We start from the raw sequence: 12,303 nt of genomic DNA on the forward strand, positions 1-12,303 counted from the left end.
TATGAAACGATGTGCACTCCAATCATGCATTTTATATTTATATGTACGTATACATGTATTTTTTTTTTTACTTCACCTCCCCTCCGCCCCTCCCATCTCTACCATTACAGGTTTTACCTGCTTTTATTCAGCATCTTACTTCCTTTTATATTATTTATTTATCTATAGGTATGCCTTCATTCTATGACAGCCTGGAGAGGCACAATATAGACGACATGCTCATCCTGTGGTGGGCGTGCCCTAGGAAATGGGCCTCAGCCTGTTCTGTTTACAAGTTTCCACGACAACCCGGTCATGTGACCGCCACAGGATGATGCGATGTCATGTGATAACCACAGGATGATGTGATGTCATGTGATAATCGTAGCTTTTGAAAATACTGATAATAATGACTATGTGTACTCTTAGCACCGCACCCGTAACTCTGTTTGAGCGCCCACCCCGTGATGATATGACAATAACATGACCAGCCAGCATCTGGTAGTCTAATGGTTGTAATTAGTAAATGCACTGGTTTTCTTTGGACTTGAATATTCATTTGTTATACAGCAGCTGTGTCGCCATGATTCTGTTGGCAGGTCTTGTTATAAAAGAGGTATGTGCTCCTTATTCTTTCTGTCCCCCAGAGGAAGCAACGTGAAACACGTGTTAGGGCTGGTGTTTGTGGCGCCTACTAGGACTGTATATCTCCATTGTGGCCTTGTTACTTATGGTACCTGCATTATATGACATATCTGCAATGGTCCAACTGTGTTATTTTTGACCCTAGTAGGTTTCTTGTCATGTGGTGTTCTTTGTCTCAAAGTTGTGTGATTTTTACTTATAATGTACAATAAAGCTGATATTTTTAACCATATAGTGTTCACAGAGTGCGCTTTTCCTCTCCAGTGTTCTCTACTACCGTGGTTAATAATTGTCAGGGAGGTACAAGGTCTCACTTTCTTATGTCTCTAACTGAAGAAATGTTCTTCTTCACAGGTTTACCATCTTTCCTTTCCACCTAAAGAGATCAGAAAACGTCTAGGCAGATTTTTTTGTGTCGCCATACTTTAGAGAGTGGTGCTTAAACCAAGAAGTTTTTCTTCAGATATTCAGTCTGTGAGGATTTCTGCTGATAGACCAGTTCACTTCAAAGCTAAATTAAAAATCCCAAAAATGATTTCTGACATCCATCAGATACTTCCTGGGGAATAGATGCCCTGTTCCATTCTTGACCAAAAGTCCTGTGTTATGCCTTCCCTCTCCTCGCCCTTCTTCTCAAAGTCACCCAGAAGCTGACAGAGGGAACCAGGATAATCCTAATTGCCCCCTTTTGGTCAAGGCAAACCTGGTTTACTTGGTTGAGGAAACTGTCAATTTCAGACCCTTGGGTTCTACCGGAGAGGCAGGACTTACTCTGTCAGGGTCCAGAGTATTGCTTCTGGAGTTGACAAACTGCCAGCTTGGAATCTGATGGTGGCATTTTGAGAGCTTAAAAGTTTGAATCCTTCAGAATTTTCTATATTTCTGCATAAATTTTACCTAAAATGTCTGGTCACACAAATCTTAAAAGTAGATAAAGATGATCAAATCAAACAAATTAATTTATTGAGGAGAATGATCCAATATCACATGTCTGTGAGTGTTAAAAGTATGTAAACCTTTGCTTTCAGTATTGTTGATTAGTCCTGCACATTGGCTTGGAGGAATTTTATCTCATTCCTCCAAACAAAACTCTATTATGTTGTTGGTTTTTCCCCATGAACTGCTCGCTTCAGGACCTTCCACAACATTTATATTGGATAAAGGTCAGAACTTTGACTTGTTCATTCCAAAACTTTAACTTTGATCTTCTTTAACTGTTCTTTGGTAGAACAACTTGAGTGCCTAGAGTTGTTGCCTTACTGCATGACCCATGTTCTCAGATGTCCTGACATTTTCCTTTAGAATTTGCTGGTATAATTAAGAGTTATTTTATCCGTCAATAACTGCAAACCATTCTGACGCAAATGTAGCAAAACAGGCCCAAACTACAGTGTTTCACATATGAGAAGAGTTTTTTATGCTGGAATGCAGTGTTTTATTTTCTCTAAACATAACGCCTCTCAGTTAAACAAAAAAGTTATATTTTGGTCTCATCTTCAAAACGTTGTTCCAGTATTATATGGGCATTACTCAGAACAACAAACTCTGGGGTGGGGTGCAAGATTGTATAAAAAGGAATCACTCAGCCTAAGACTTGTCCTAATAATAATACCAAGAGCTGAGAAAATAACATGGTAAAGGTTATAAGACAGCTCAGGCTCATGCACACAGCCACTCCACAAAATCACAAAATCCCTATAGCTTTGGACGGTTTGTATTCTGGATTTTTCTCACTACCATCAGTAGAAAAGGCTGCTGTTTTTCACACATATGAATAGGAATAGGACCTGCTCTATAATTTGCAGAGTAGACATATGGATCTGCAAAAAAATACAGACTGGTGCATGGCCCCATAGAAATGAGCTAGACGCCAAAAAATATTATGATGGTTGTATGCATGAGCCTGTATATGACATGATGTGGGACACCCTCTTTTAGCAAACCTTTTCCCAATGACAAGAGCTTCTCCAGACAGGATTACCTTCTTAACCTACCTTTGTCTCCTTCTTTATGTACTTGAAACGAATAGGTTCAAGAATAGTTTAGCACTAGAACTCTTACTACTCAGCTGCTAAATTTAGGGCATCATGTTCTGGGGAATTTACAGACAAACCTCAAACATCAGGCGTTATGTACTACCTATGTGCAATTACTGTTTTACCAATGAGACTAACCACCATACTGGAAACCAGAAAAACAGTCGCATGTTTACTCTACAGTTCGGCTGCTATTTTAGTTTCACTGTTTTACTCTATAATTTCCTGCAATTTTGAACACTTTGGAAGTCCATTTTTGGGTACTGCATGTGTCATATCTTGTGAAAAAAATAAAAATACAGATGTTATTTTGCCAGCATCGCTGTCCTCATATGCCACACTAGAGTTAGTCACTAAGGGCATATAAAGGGGATTGCCAAACGTAAGATGAGCAAGTGCTAATCAAAGGTCGCAGAACAGTTGCAGACTTTAATCCAAAGTCACTGTACTGGAGACTGTTAATGCTGAACTGTGTCCATATGAAACCAAGTTTATACTGACATGGAAAAGTCTGCTTCACATCTGATAGACACATGTACTTAATTAACCTTAAAGGGGTTTTCCAGTTTGCATCAACACACTTTAAAATAATCATTTATGCAGGTAGCTGTCATTTTGTAATGTATTTCTTCTACCTTTTGCTCCTATCTTCTGTTCTGGGCTGCATGTCCGTGCAGGAACTGAGACAGTAATGGGGGAGTGTCTATGTAGCGGGGGGGGGGGGGGTTGCGCTATAAACTAGCTGGACGTTGTTAGGGGCGGTGCTGGAGCTGTGGTAGAGAAAGAAGTGCATCATGGGTTTGGTTGGAAACAGGAACAGTAAGTTCTACATACAGGATGTGAGCGACAACATTAGCATTTCTGTTAAAAACTATAGCAATCTCTGAAAACTCCTTTAACCTCCTAACGCTCATATTACAATTCTACTATATAAAAGTAACATTTTTGGGAGTGTATTCCCAGTTTTAATGTTTATCTGAAGTAAATATTGTTGGTACAACTTAGGAGACACAATTGCATTTTTAACCCCTTAGTGCCACAAAAACTGAAAAATGTCCAGACAGGAAGGGGCTAATTCTGCCCCATTAGGCAACTAATGTCTATGAAGCTCTTAGCTATCAGATGTGATTCAAGAGAAGGAATCAATGAGATCAGTCACACTCACGAGGAACAGTAGGGCTAATTTCTAACAGCTGATGTACAATGGACAGCGTCCGGACTGAACACTGACACATTAAAGTTAAAGGGAGAAATCTATCAGCCAGTTTAAAGAGAACCTGTCCCTGCAAAATGTAGCACAATCTTCAGGCAACATGTTATGGAGCTGGAGGAGCTGAGCAGACTGATGGGTAAAGATTCAGCAAAACATATTTTTATACATTTAGGCTCCATTCACACGTCCGTGATGTGTTGCGGACCCGCAAATTGCGGGTCCGCAACACACCAGCCCGGCACCCCCATAGAAATGCCTATTCTTGTCCACAAGCTGCGGACAAGAATAGGACATGTTCTATCTTTTGTGGAGCTGCGGACCCGAAGATCGGGCTGTCCGCATCCATTCCGTCCCTATAGAGAATGAATGGGTCCGCACCCGTTCCGCAATTTTGCGGACCCATTCTGCGGACGTGTGAATGGAGCCTTAATCCTCTGCACTTTCTAAACTTATTGAAAATATATATAATTAGCAGGCACTCACCATCTGGATTTCATATAAAGCAAATTTTAATAGATATTGGAATAATAATAATGAATATAATGATAAAATTATAGTGATAAAAATATTCAAACACACAGCTTAAATACGTACCATATAGTAAGACAATAAGTAAAAACAATATAGTATCGATTATATAATGACAATTACAAAATGCATAAATTGGTATATAAAATTATGGTGAAAATTGTGCAAGTTGTAAAAATAAAGTCTTGGTAGGATTCAAATAAAATAAAAGTTGAATAAAAATCCAATAAAAAAATCGAATAAAAGTCAAGTGAGGATTCCTTGCTGGTGGAAATTAATTAAGAAACAATACGATGAGTAAATATGATGTTAAGATCCATACAGTGCGCCAATGGCGAGTCCTGTATTTTCGTATATATGATCGTTATTGCCCTTGTAGTTATTCTTGTATAAAGGTGTATAAGGTATATAACATCTTCCAGATATGCTATACGTGTAGTAATGAAAACTCTGTCTTTTAATTCAATGGTATAGCAGAGTGGATCAAGAGGTATGGGACTTCTCGATAAACCCTTCAAATTATACAGTCCCTGACAAAAGTCTTATCGCTTCTCTATTTTGTAGAAACTCCTGCTAGTAACCTGACTTTGAATTAATCAATTGGTGTTAGAAATAGCTCAGATGAAAAGCTAGAGCCTTCCGAAATGATGTTTAATGCACTGAAATAAATTAGTTACACTAAAAAAAGATTTATCATTTAATCAAGACAGAAAGGTCAGATTTTGGCAAGACAAAAGTTTTGTCTCCTATACAGAAATTTAACAACTTTACTGCAAATCCCAAAATATGTCAGCAAATCAAGTAGTGGTGCTGTGAGATCCAAATTTAATATCTTGTATGACTTCCATGAGCTTGAAGGACAGCATCCATGCGGTTTGGCAAGGATTCATACAATTTATTGATGAAGTCATCAGGAATAGCTAAGAAAACAGTCTTGCATGCCTCCCAGAGTTCATCAATATTCTTTGGTTTCGTCTTCGATGCTTCCTCTTTCATCCTACACCACATATGCTCAATAATGTTCATGTCTGGTGACTGGGCTGGCCAATCCTGGAGCATCTTGATCTTATTCGCCTTAAGGAACTTTGATGTGGAGATGGAAGTATGCGATGGAGCACCATCCTGCTGCAGAATTTGGCCTTTTTTTATGGTTGGGAATATAAGAGGTAGCTAAGATTTCTTGGTATTTTAGACTATTAATGTTGCGTTCCACCCTGCAGATCCCTCGCACACCCCAATACTGGATGTAACCCAGTGAATTATACTAACATAACTGGGTAGCTTATTTAAGTTAAGACTTAACATTTAATATGATATTTGAAATAAAATAATAGGCCCTTAAATATTGAACACACAATTATTGTAACCACTGGTCACACTAATCTCCTAATAGATGGCGGAGGTGGGAGAGGACCGTATATAGGGATAGCAATATGACAGGCAGGATAAGGGTATTTAGATAGAGAAATACAATGCTGGGACGAAACCCTAATACGTCCCTTCAATCTGTTAAATTGAACCCGGCTGATGCTCTAACCCTAATGTCGCCCTCCCTAAACGTGGACTGCCCAGCTTTGCCCAAAAGACAGAATAACGGTCATATTAATAAACGGCCAAATTGGGTTACAAAGGGGACATATGGACTGGTTTAATACGTGCAGTGAGTATGGTCCAATATGGATCTCCTAAAAATAAAGGGCAACCTTGACGCGATACTCAATTTAAATCTCGCACGTATTAATCAATATAGGTAAATATACCTGAGCATATTCGTTCTCGTCCTTTTGAACAATGTGGCGTAAGCAGGACGGTGTAATATACACAAATATATGCACCCTAAAAAAAGTGTTTTTGAGGTGTCCCAAAAAGTGTTTTTGAGGTGTCCCTGTTTAATATAGGTAAATATACCTGAGCATATTCGTTCTCGTCCTTTTAAACAATGTGGCGTATGCAGGACGGTGTAAATATACACAAATATATGCACCCTAAAAGAGTTTTTTTGAGGTGTCCCAAAAAATGTTTTTGAGGTGTCCCTGTTTTTGAGGTGTCCCGACGCGTTTCCTCAGTGATGTCTGATTCATCAGGGGACAAAAAAGAAAAAACAAAAAACATCAAATTGCAGGAGTTCCTTTTTGTTTAAGGTCTATAACTCCAGTCACAGGGGTGGAGTCACGAGGCTTATATTGCAGTGTGAAAAAGCACGTCAAAAAGAGCATGGTATTGGCTCTAAATAACATTAAGAGATGTAACCCAGTGCTTCTCAAATAGTGGGGCGCGCCCCCCAGGGGGGGCGCCAGGCTCCGTAAAGGGGGGCTCGTTCAGGGCCGGCCTTTGGCGTGTGCGGCAGTGTAATATGCGGCAGGTAGATGAGCCCTTCCATTGTGGAAGCGCTCATCTCCCTTCCTCTGATCAGAGGCCAGTGCAGTACGGAGCGGGGGCCGGGGGAGGGACTGGGAGGAGGAGCTGGGGGCTGGCAATAGCGGTGGGGCGGGGCGGTCACTGTACTATAGCCCCGCCCCACTGCTCCCTCCGGTATACTAATATAAAATGTATTATTGAATTAAAAGTTATTAAAAATGCCCCCCTCACTCCTAATAGTACCGTATATCCGAATTTCTTCTGTATAATGCCGGCAGGTAGGCCGGGCGGCCGGCGCATCCCTCAGTGATGTCACGTGCCTGCACCGCCTGCTTTATGAATGAAGCAGGCGGCGCAGACAAGTGACGTCACTGAGGGACGCGCCGGCCCGATACAGAAGAAATTCGGATATACGGTATTATTAGGAGTGAGGGGGGCATGTTTAATAACTTTAAACGGTGGCGGGCACACGGAATCTGTGGATGGCACAGTTAAGGGGTGGGGGTCTGTGGATGGCACTATTATGGGCTGGGGGGGGGCACTGGATGGCACTGTTATGGGGTGGGGGGTCTGTGGATGGCACATATCTAACAGTGCCAGCCACAGATCCCCCTGTAACAGTGCCAGCCACAGATCCCCCCCATAAGTGTCCATCATCCACAGATCCCACCATAAGTGTCCGTCATCCACAGTTCCCCCCATAAGTGTCCGTCATCCACAGATCCCCCCATAAGTGTCCGTCATCCACAGATCCCCCATAAGTGTCCGTCATCCACAGATCCCCCCATAACAGTGTCCGTCATCCACAGATCCCCCCATAACAGTGTCTGTCATCCACAGATCCCCCCATAACATTACTGGCAAAGGGGGGGCTGTTATTACTGGCAAAGGGGGGGGGGCTGTTATTACTGACACAGAGGGGCTCTTATTACTGGGGGCTGTACTTATAACAATTTTATAGACAAATGATACTATTTACAGTCGCGCGGGGGGGGGAAGGGGCGCAAAATGTTTTCTTCTTCCTGGGGGGGCATGACAGAAAATAACTGAGAAGCACTGATGTAACCCCAGACCATGATTTTGCCTCCACCAAACTTCACTCTTTTCTGGGTAAATCTTGGCTCCATGCGGGTTCCAGTAGGTCTGCTGCAATATTTGCTGCAACTGTGGTGTAATTCAACAGAAGATTCATCTGAAAAATCCACCTTCTGCCACTTTTCCAGCGTCCATCCTTTTAGCAGGCTGTGGCCAAATGCCACACGGTTTTTCAATTGTCTTTTGTTTAGTGCTGGCTTATGGGCACTGATTCGACCATGGAGGCCATTTCGAGACAGAATCCGACAAACTGTTCTGGTTGACACAGGGACTTCAGGTGACCAGGTCTCGCGGAGCTCTGCTGCAGTGGAAAATGGGCTGGCCTTGGATTTTCGAGCCAACAAACGGTCCTCTCGAGCAGTTGTCTTCCAAAACGTCTCCAGTCTCTTCAAATCTTTTTTTTATCCTCTGAACTTGACGCTGAGACACATTGAAGGTGTCTGCCACATCAGCAGTGGATCTGGTCTTCAGCCTCTTGATAATCAACACTTTAGTCTCTGGGTGAATCTTAGGCATGTTTGCAGAGGTCTAGTTGCAGTTGATGTGAAGGTCTAGTGTACTAGGGTTCTTTTTATACACACCTGAGACCTAATTGATCCATTATTAGTCACAGGTGAAGCTCATACAACAAGGCGACAACACTTATGTCTTGGAAAAAATTGACTCAATGGGCTTTACCAAGCTGTGAATATTAGAATACTTTTTGTCAGTTTCATTTTGCACTGAAACATTATTACAAAAGCTGTTGATTACATTAAAATGACCCATTTCTTGTAACAAAATCTTGATTAGAAATATATTTTAGCAGCACTTCAGGCCAATTTGTACACAAGCGACAAGACTTTTGTCAGGGACTGTATACAATTTTACTTGCAGATTACATTTATATATTCGATTGTCTCTACTTATTGAAAGACTTTGGTGTTGCTTACTGCAGGGGTGTCCCACCTGCAGTACAGCTACTCACCCAATCGAGGGCTGCTTTTTCCTGTCTTTTTTCTTTCGCAGTGCTTTTTAGTTGCGCTCGAATGTTGGCGCCCCCCTACGTGGTGTTCTGTAATCACAGGATTTTTAGGTGTAGACTGAAGACAAATGAGGGTATTCTTTTCGAAATTAACTTTTCGGATGTGCACTTTTGGATCCTGACGGACATATGTTCAGTAGTTTCCTTAGCCCGCCAGACGTGTTTCAAGGTGACCTCACCTCTTCATCAGTGGCATTGAATGGAAACTCGAACTACTTACTCTTTATATAGTGTCGATGGTTGCATTGAAAACTTGGTTATTCAGAGTATTATAAACTCTGGTAGGGAATCTTAATAGCAGCATGTTTCGGACTACAAAATGCATATTGTTTCTTCCAAATATGATTGGATCAACATTCCACTGTATATGTTCAATAAATAATCAAAAAATCCCAAAAAGGCCAAAAAACGCATCTGCATTTTTTTTATTGCATTTTTTCTTTAAAATGCGTTTTATGGTATTTTTCGGTCCTGGTCTTAGGTTGATCATGCTCTACATGCTTCACCTGGCTATGTATATATACACTGGAACTTTCTTTCATAATTATGTCTTCAAATAATTGGTCCTTAACAATACAATATAATAATATAAAAATATAGTATATAACTATAGTAATTAAAAATCTTTAATAATATAACAGTAATATTTAATAAAATATATATAACATATAATATATAATATAATCAAGATCAAAGATATACACATACGTTAAGAATGTAAAATAAAATTGAGAAATTCAGAAAACGCATATGCGTTTTAAATGCGTTTTTTTTTTAAACCTATTTTTCCTATGGGATACATTGCTTTCTTAGATGGATGTAGTTAGATGGGAGCCTTGCCCCGAAGGGGGGTCGTGGTGCTAGTAAAACAGCCTGACACATGATCCCACATCAGGAGAAGGCACACCACTCTATATAAAACCCCATAGCTCAAATTCTAGATTCAAACCTCCTGGTTTTAGTGAATTAAAATCATATATATATATTGATTCTATTCGTGACATCTTTGAAATGTGATTTCCCCCTCTCCACAAGGATCTTTATTTGTGCACCTGCTTAAAAATGCATTGATAAAGGGTGTTTTCGTTTTCTTTCTTTATATTCGATATATGTTCAGAAATTCTTATTTTAAGACTCCTTTGTGTTCTACCAATGTGCTGTTTTTTACATGGACATTCAATAACATAAATTACACTATTTGTATTACAGGTTAAAAGATCCTTAATTTCCCATGAGAAAGTGCTATTGCCGTACCTCCACATACCAGCAGGCGTTCAAGTGATTTCTATATACGCCTGCCATCTAAGCAGTCTTTCCAGCGGCACCAGTCTGATGAAGGCCGGATTGTGGCCGAAACGTCACGTATATGATATGCCACATTGCAAATTAAATGAATTCTATTGCACCGCATAAACTGGAGTTTGTATTCTTCTTGTATACTGTATACGCCATACGGAAACACGGAACGGAAAAACGGAATGGAATCGGAAACACTACTGAAACAAAAAACTGATCCATTGAAAACGGCCTGCAAAACACAGAAAAAGCCATACGGTCATGTGAACAAGCCCTTACACAGAGGATGCCATTCATCACTGATAACACCTGCCCCGTGTTCAACTGAAAGAACAGAGATGTAAGTGTATAAATTCCTGCATTGCATTCCATGGTGACAGGTTCCCTTTAATGATTAGTTTTTACTACAATAATAATAATTTAATTTTAGCCACAAACTGGCTTGAATTGCGGCACAATAAATATATAAATTAGCTTTTCCTTATATTAGTGGGTCTGCAGCAGGTTTGAAGAACACAGCACAGCAGTTGACGCACTGAGAGCAGATCGGATCTCATCACACTGTGATTTTAAGTGGAATTATGGGGAATTTGGAGTGCCTCTGGGAATGAGGGGATTAGAAATCTTTGCTATCTGGAAGGAGAACACAAGAATGAATGAACCAGGCCTGCCATGTAATAACAGAAGTATTAGCTGTCTTCTGCGGTCAGTAGTTGCTATTATATATGGGATGTAGCAGGCTGCAATGCGACTCCTGTTCACTTTGGTGCTGACCTGGGCTCAGATGCCACTTTCCAAGCTATCTGAAAGAAGATGGACCTCAAGGGGTGTACATCTATGTCTGGCAGGGGGATATAGGTAAGCTTTCCAACCACCATCTCATCTCAACACTGATAGATCACTCTTACTAGTGCCCACCTACAGATGTCCATAGTGACAGAAGTGCTGTATGAGATGGTATTTGAAGTACCGCAGGTCACCTGAAAAGCATATTTAGATCCCCCTGCCAGATGTCCTACATCTTTCTGAACAGTGTAGCTGCACACCCCTTCTTGTGTGTTTCTTTTTTTTTTTTGGCCTGGTGCAGCATTTTGCACTGCATTGTGGTATTTGGCTCTGCTAGGGAGGTATTTTGTGCTGCATTAAGGCATTATTGGCCCCGCCTCCTTCTGTTGTCCCTATTCTTGTTGCGGGCAAAATTAGGCATATGTAACAGTGCAGGACCTGCGAAAGATCCGCGGGTTGCGGACCACAAAACACGGTTGTGTACGTGAGGCCTTAAACTAAGCTAACAAATAGGTGCTTTAAAGTTAGACATAAGTGTCTAAAGTTGCGCTAGATTTATCATAAAGGGTGAACCATTGTAGTAAATCTGGTACAATTTCAGACTGGATGTCTAAAGTTTACACAGCATTAGTAAATGTGGACCAGTGGTTGTGTTAGTGATGCAGATGGTGGCACACAATTTAAAGGGAACCTGTAACCTGGATTTTGGGTATAGAGCTGAGGACATGGGCTGCTAGATCGCCGCTAGCACATCCACCAACGTTAATAACAGTTCCTTGGGCTTCTTACTAGCCTCATTTACATATCTATAAAATCGTGGGGTTTTTTTACACAATAAAAGCACAGATAGCTATGGGGACTGGATATTGCGGATGGCGATCTAGCAGCCCATGTCCTCAGCTCTATACCCAAAATCCAGGTGACAGGTTCCCTTTAACAACTTTAAACTGTTTTTATTTATTTGCTCTATTTTCATAGATGAGTATGAGTGATGAAAGAAGCTTCTCTTGTAAGCCACACTTTTACAAGCACTCGTCTTTGGGACAATTATGAGGAACATAGGATGTCATTTAAGGCAAAATATAGAAACATAGAATGTGTCGGCAGATAAGAACCATTTGGCCCATCTAGTCTGCCCAATATACTGAGTACTATGGATAGCCCCTGGCCCTATCTTATATGAAGGATGGCCTTATGCCTAGCCCATGCATGCTTAAACTCCTTCACTGTATTTACAGCTACCACTTCTGCAGGAAGGCTATTCCATGCATCCACTACTCTCTCAGTAAAGTAATACTTCCTGATATTACTTTTAAACCTTTGCCCCTCTAATTTAAAACTAT

General features: G+C 40.8%; 1 protein-coding gene and 1 long non-coding RNA gene across 3 annotated transcripts in view; one reads left to right on the top strand and one right to left on the bottom strand.

Moving 5' to 3' along the window:
• The window catches only part of LOC122934283, an 898,769-nt gene that overhangs the window by 805,940 nt on the left and 80,526 nt on the right, over nucleotides 1-12,303 (top strand). For both annotated transcript variants that reach the window (XR_006388647.1, XR_006388648.1), the window contains exon 8: nucleotides 10,088-10,514. This is a non-coding gene — a long non-coding RNA (uncharacterized LOC122934283). The remainder of the gene's footprint in view (nucleotides 1-10,087; nucleotides 10,515-12,303) is intronic.
• Nucleotides 1-12,303, bottom strand: part of BCL2L11 (BCL2 like 11) — a 69,216-nt gene that overhangs the window by 16,141 nt on the left and 40,772 nt on the right. The window lies entirely within an intron of this gene.

The sequence above is a fragment of the Bufo gargarizans genome, chromosome 4 (assembly GCF_014858855.1).
Source record: "Bufo gargarizans isolate SCDJY-AF-19 chromosome 4, ASM1485885v1, whole genome shotgun sequence".
In the NCBI taxonomy this organism is placed as follows: Eukaryota; Metazoa; Chordata; class Amphibia; order Anura; family Bufonidae; genus Bufo; species Bufo gargarizans.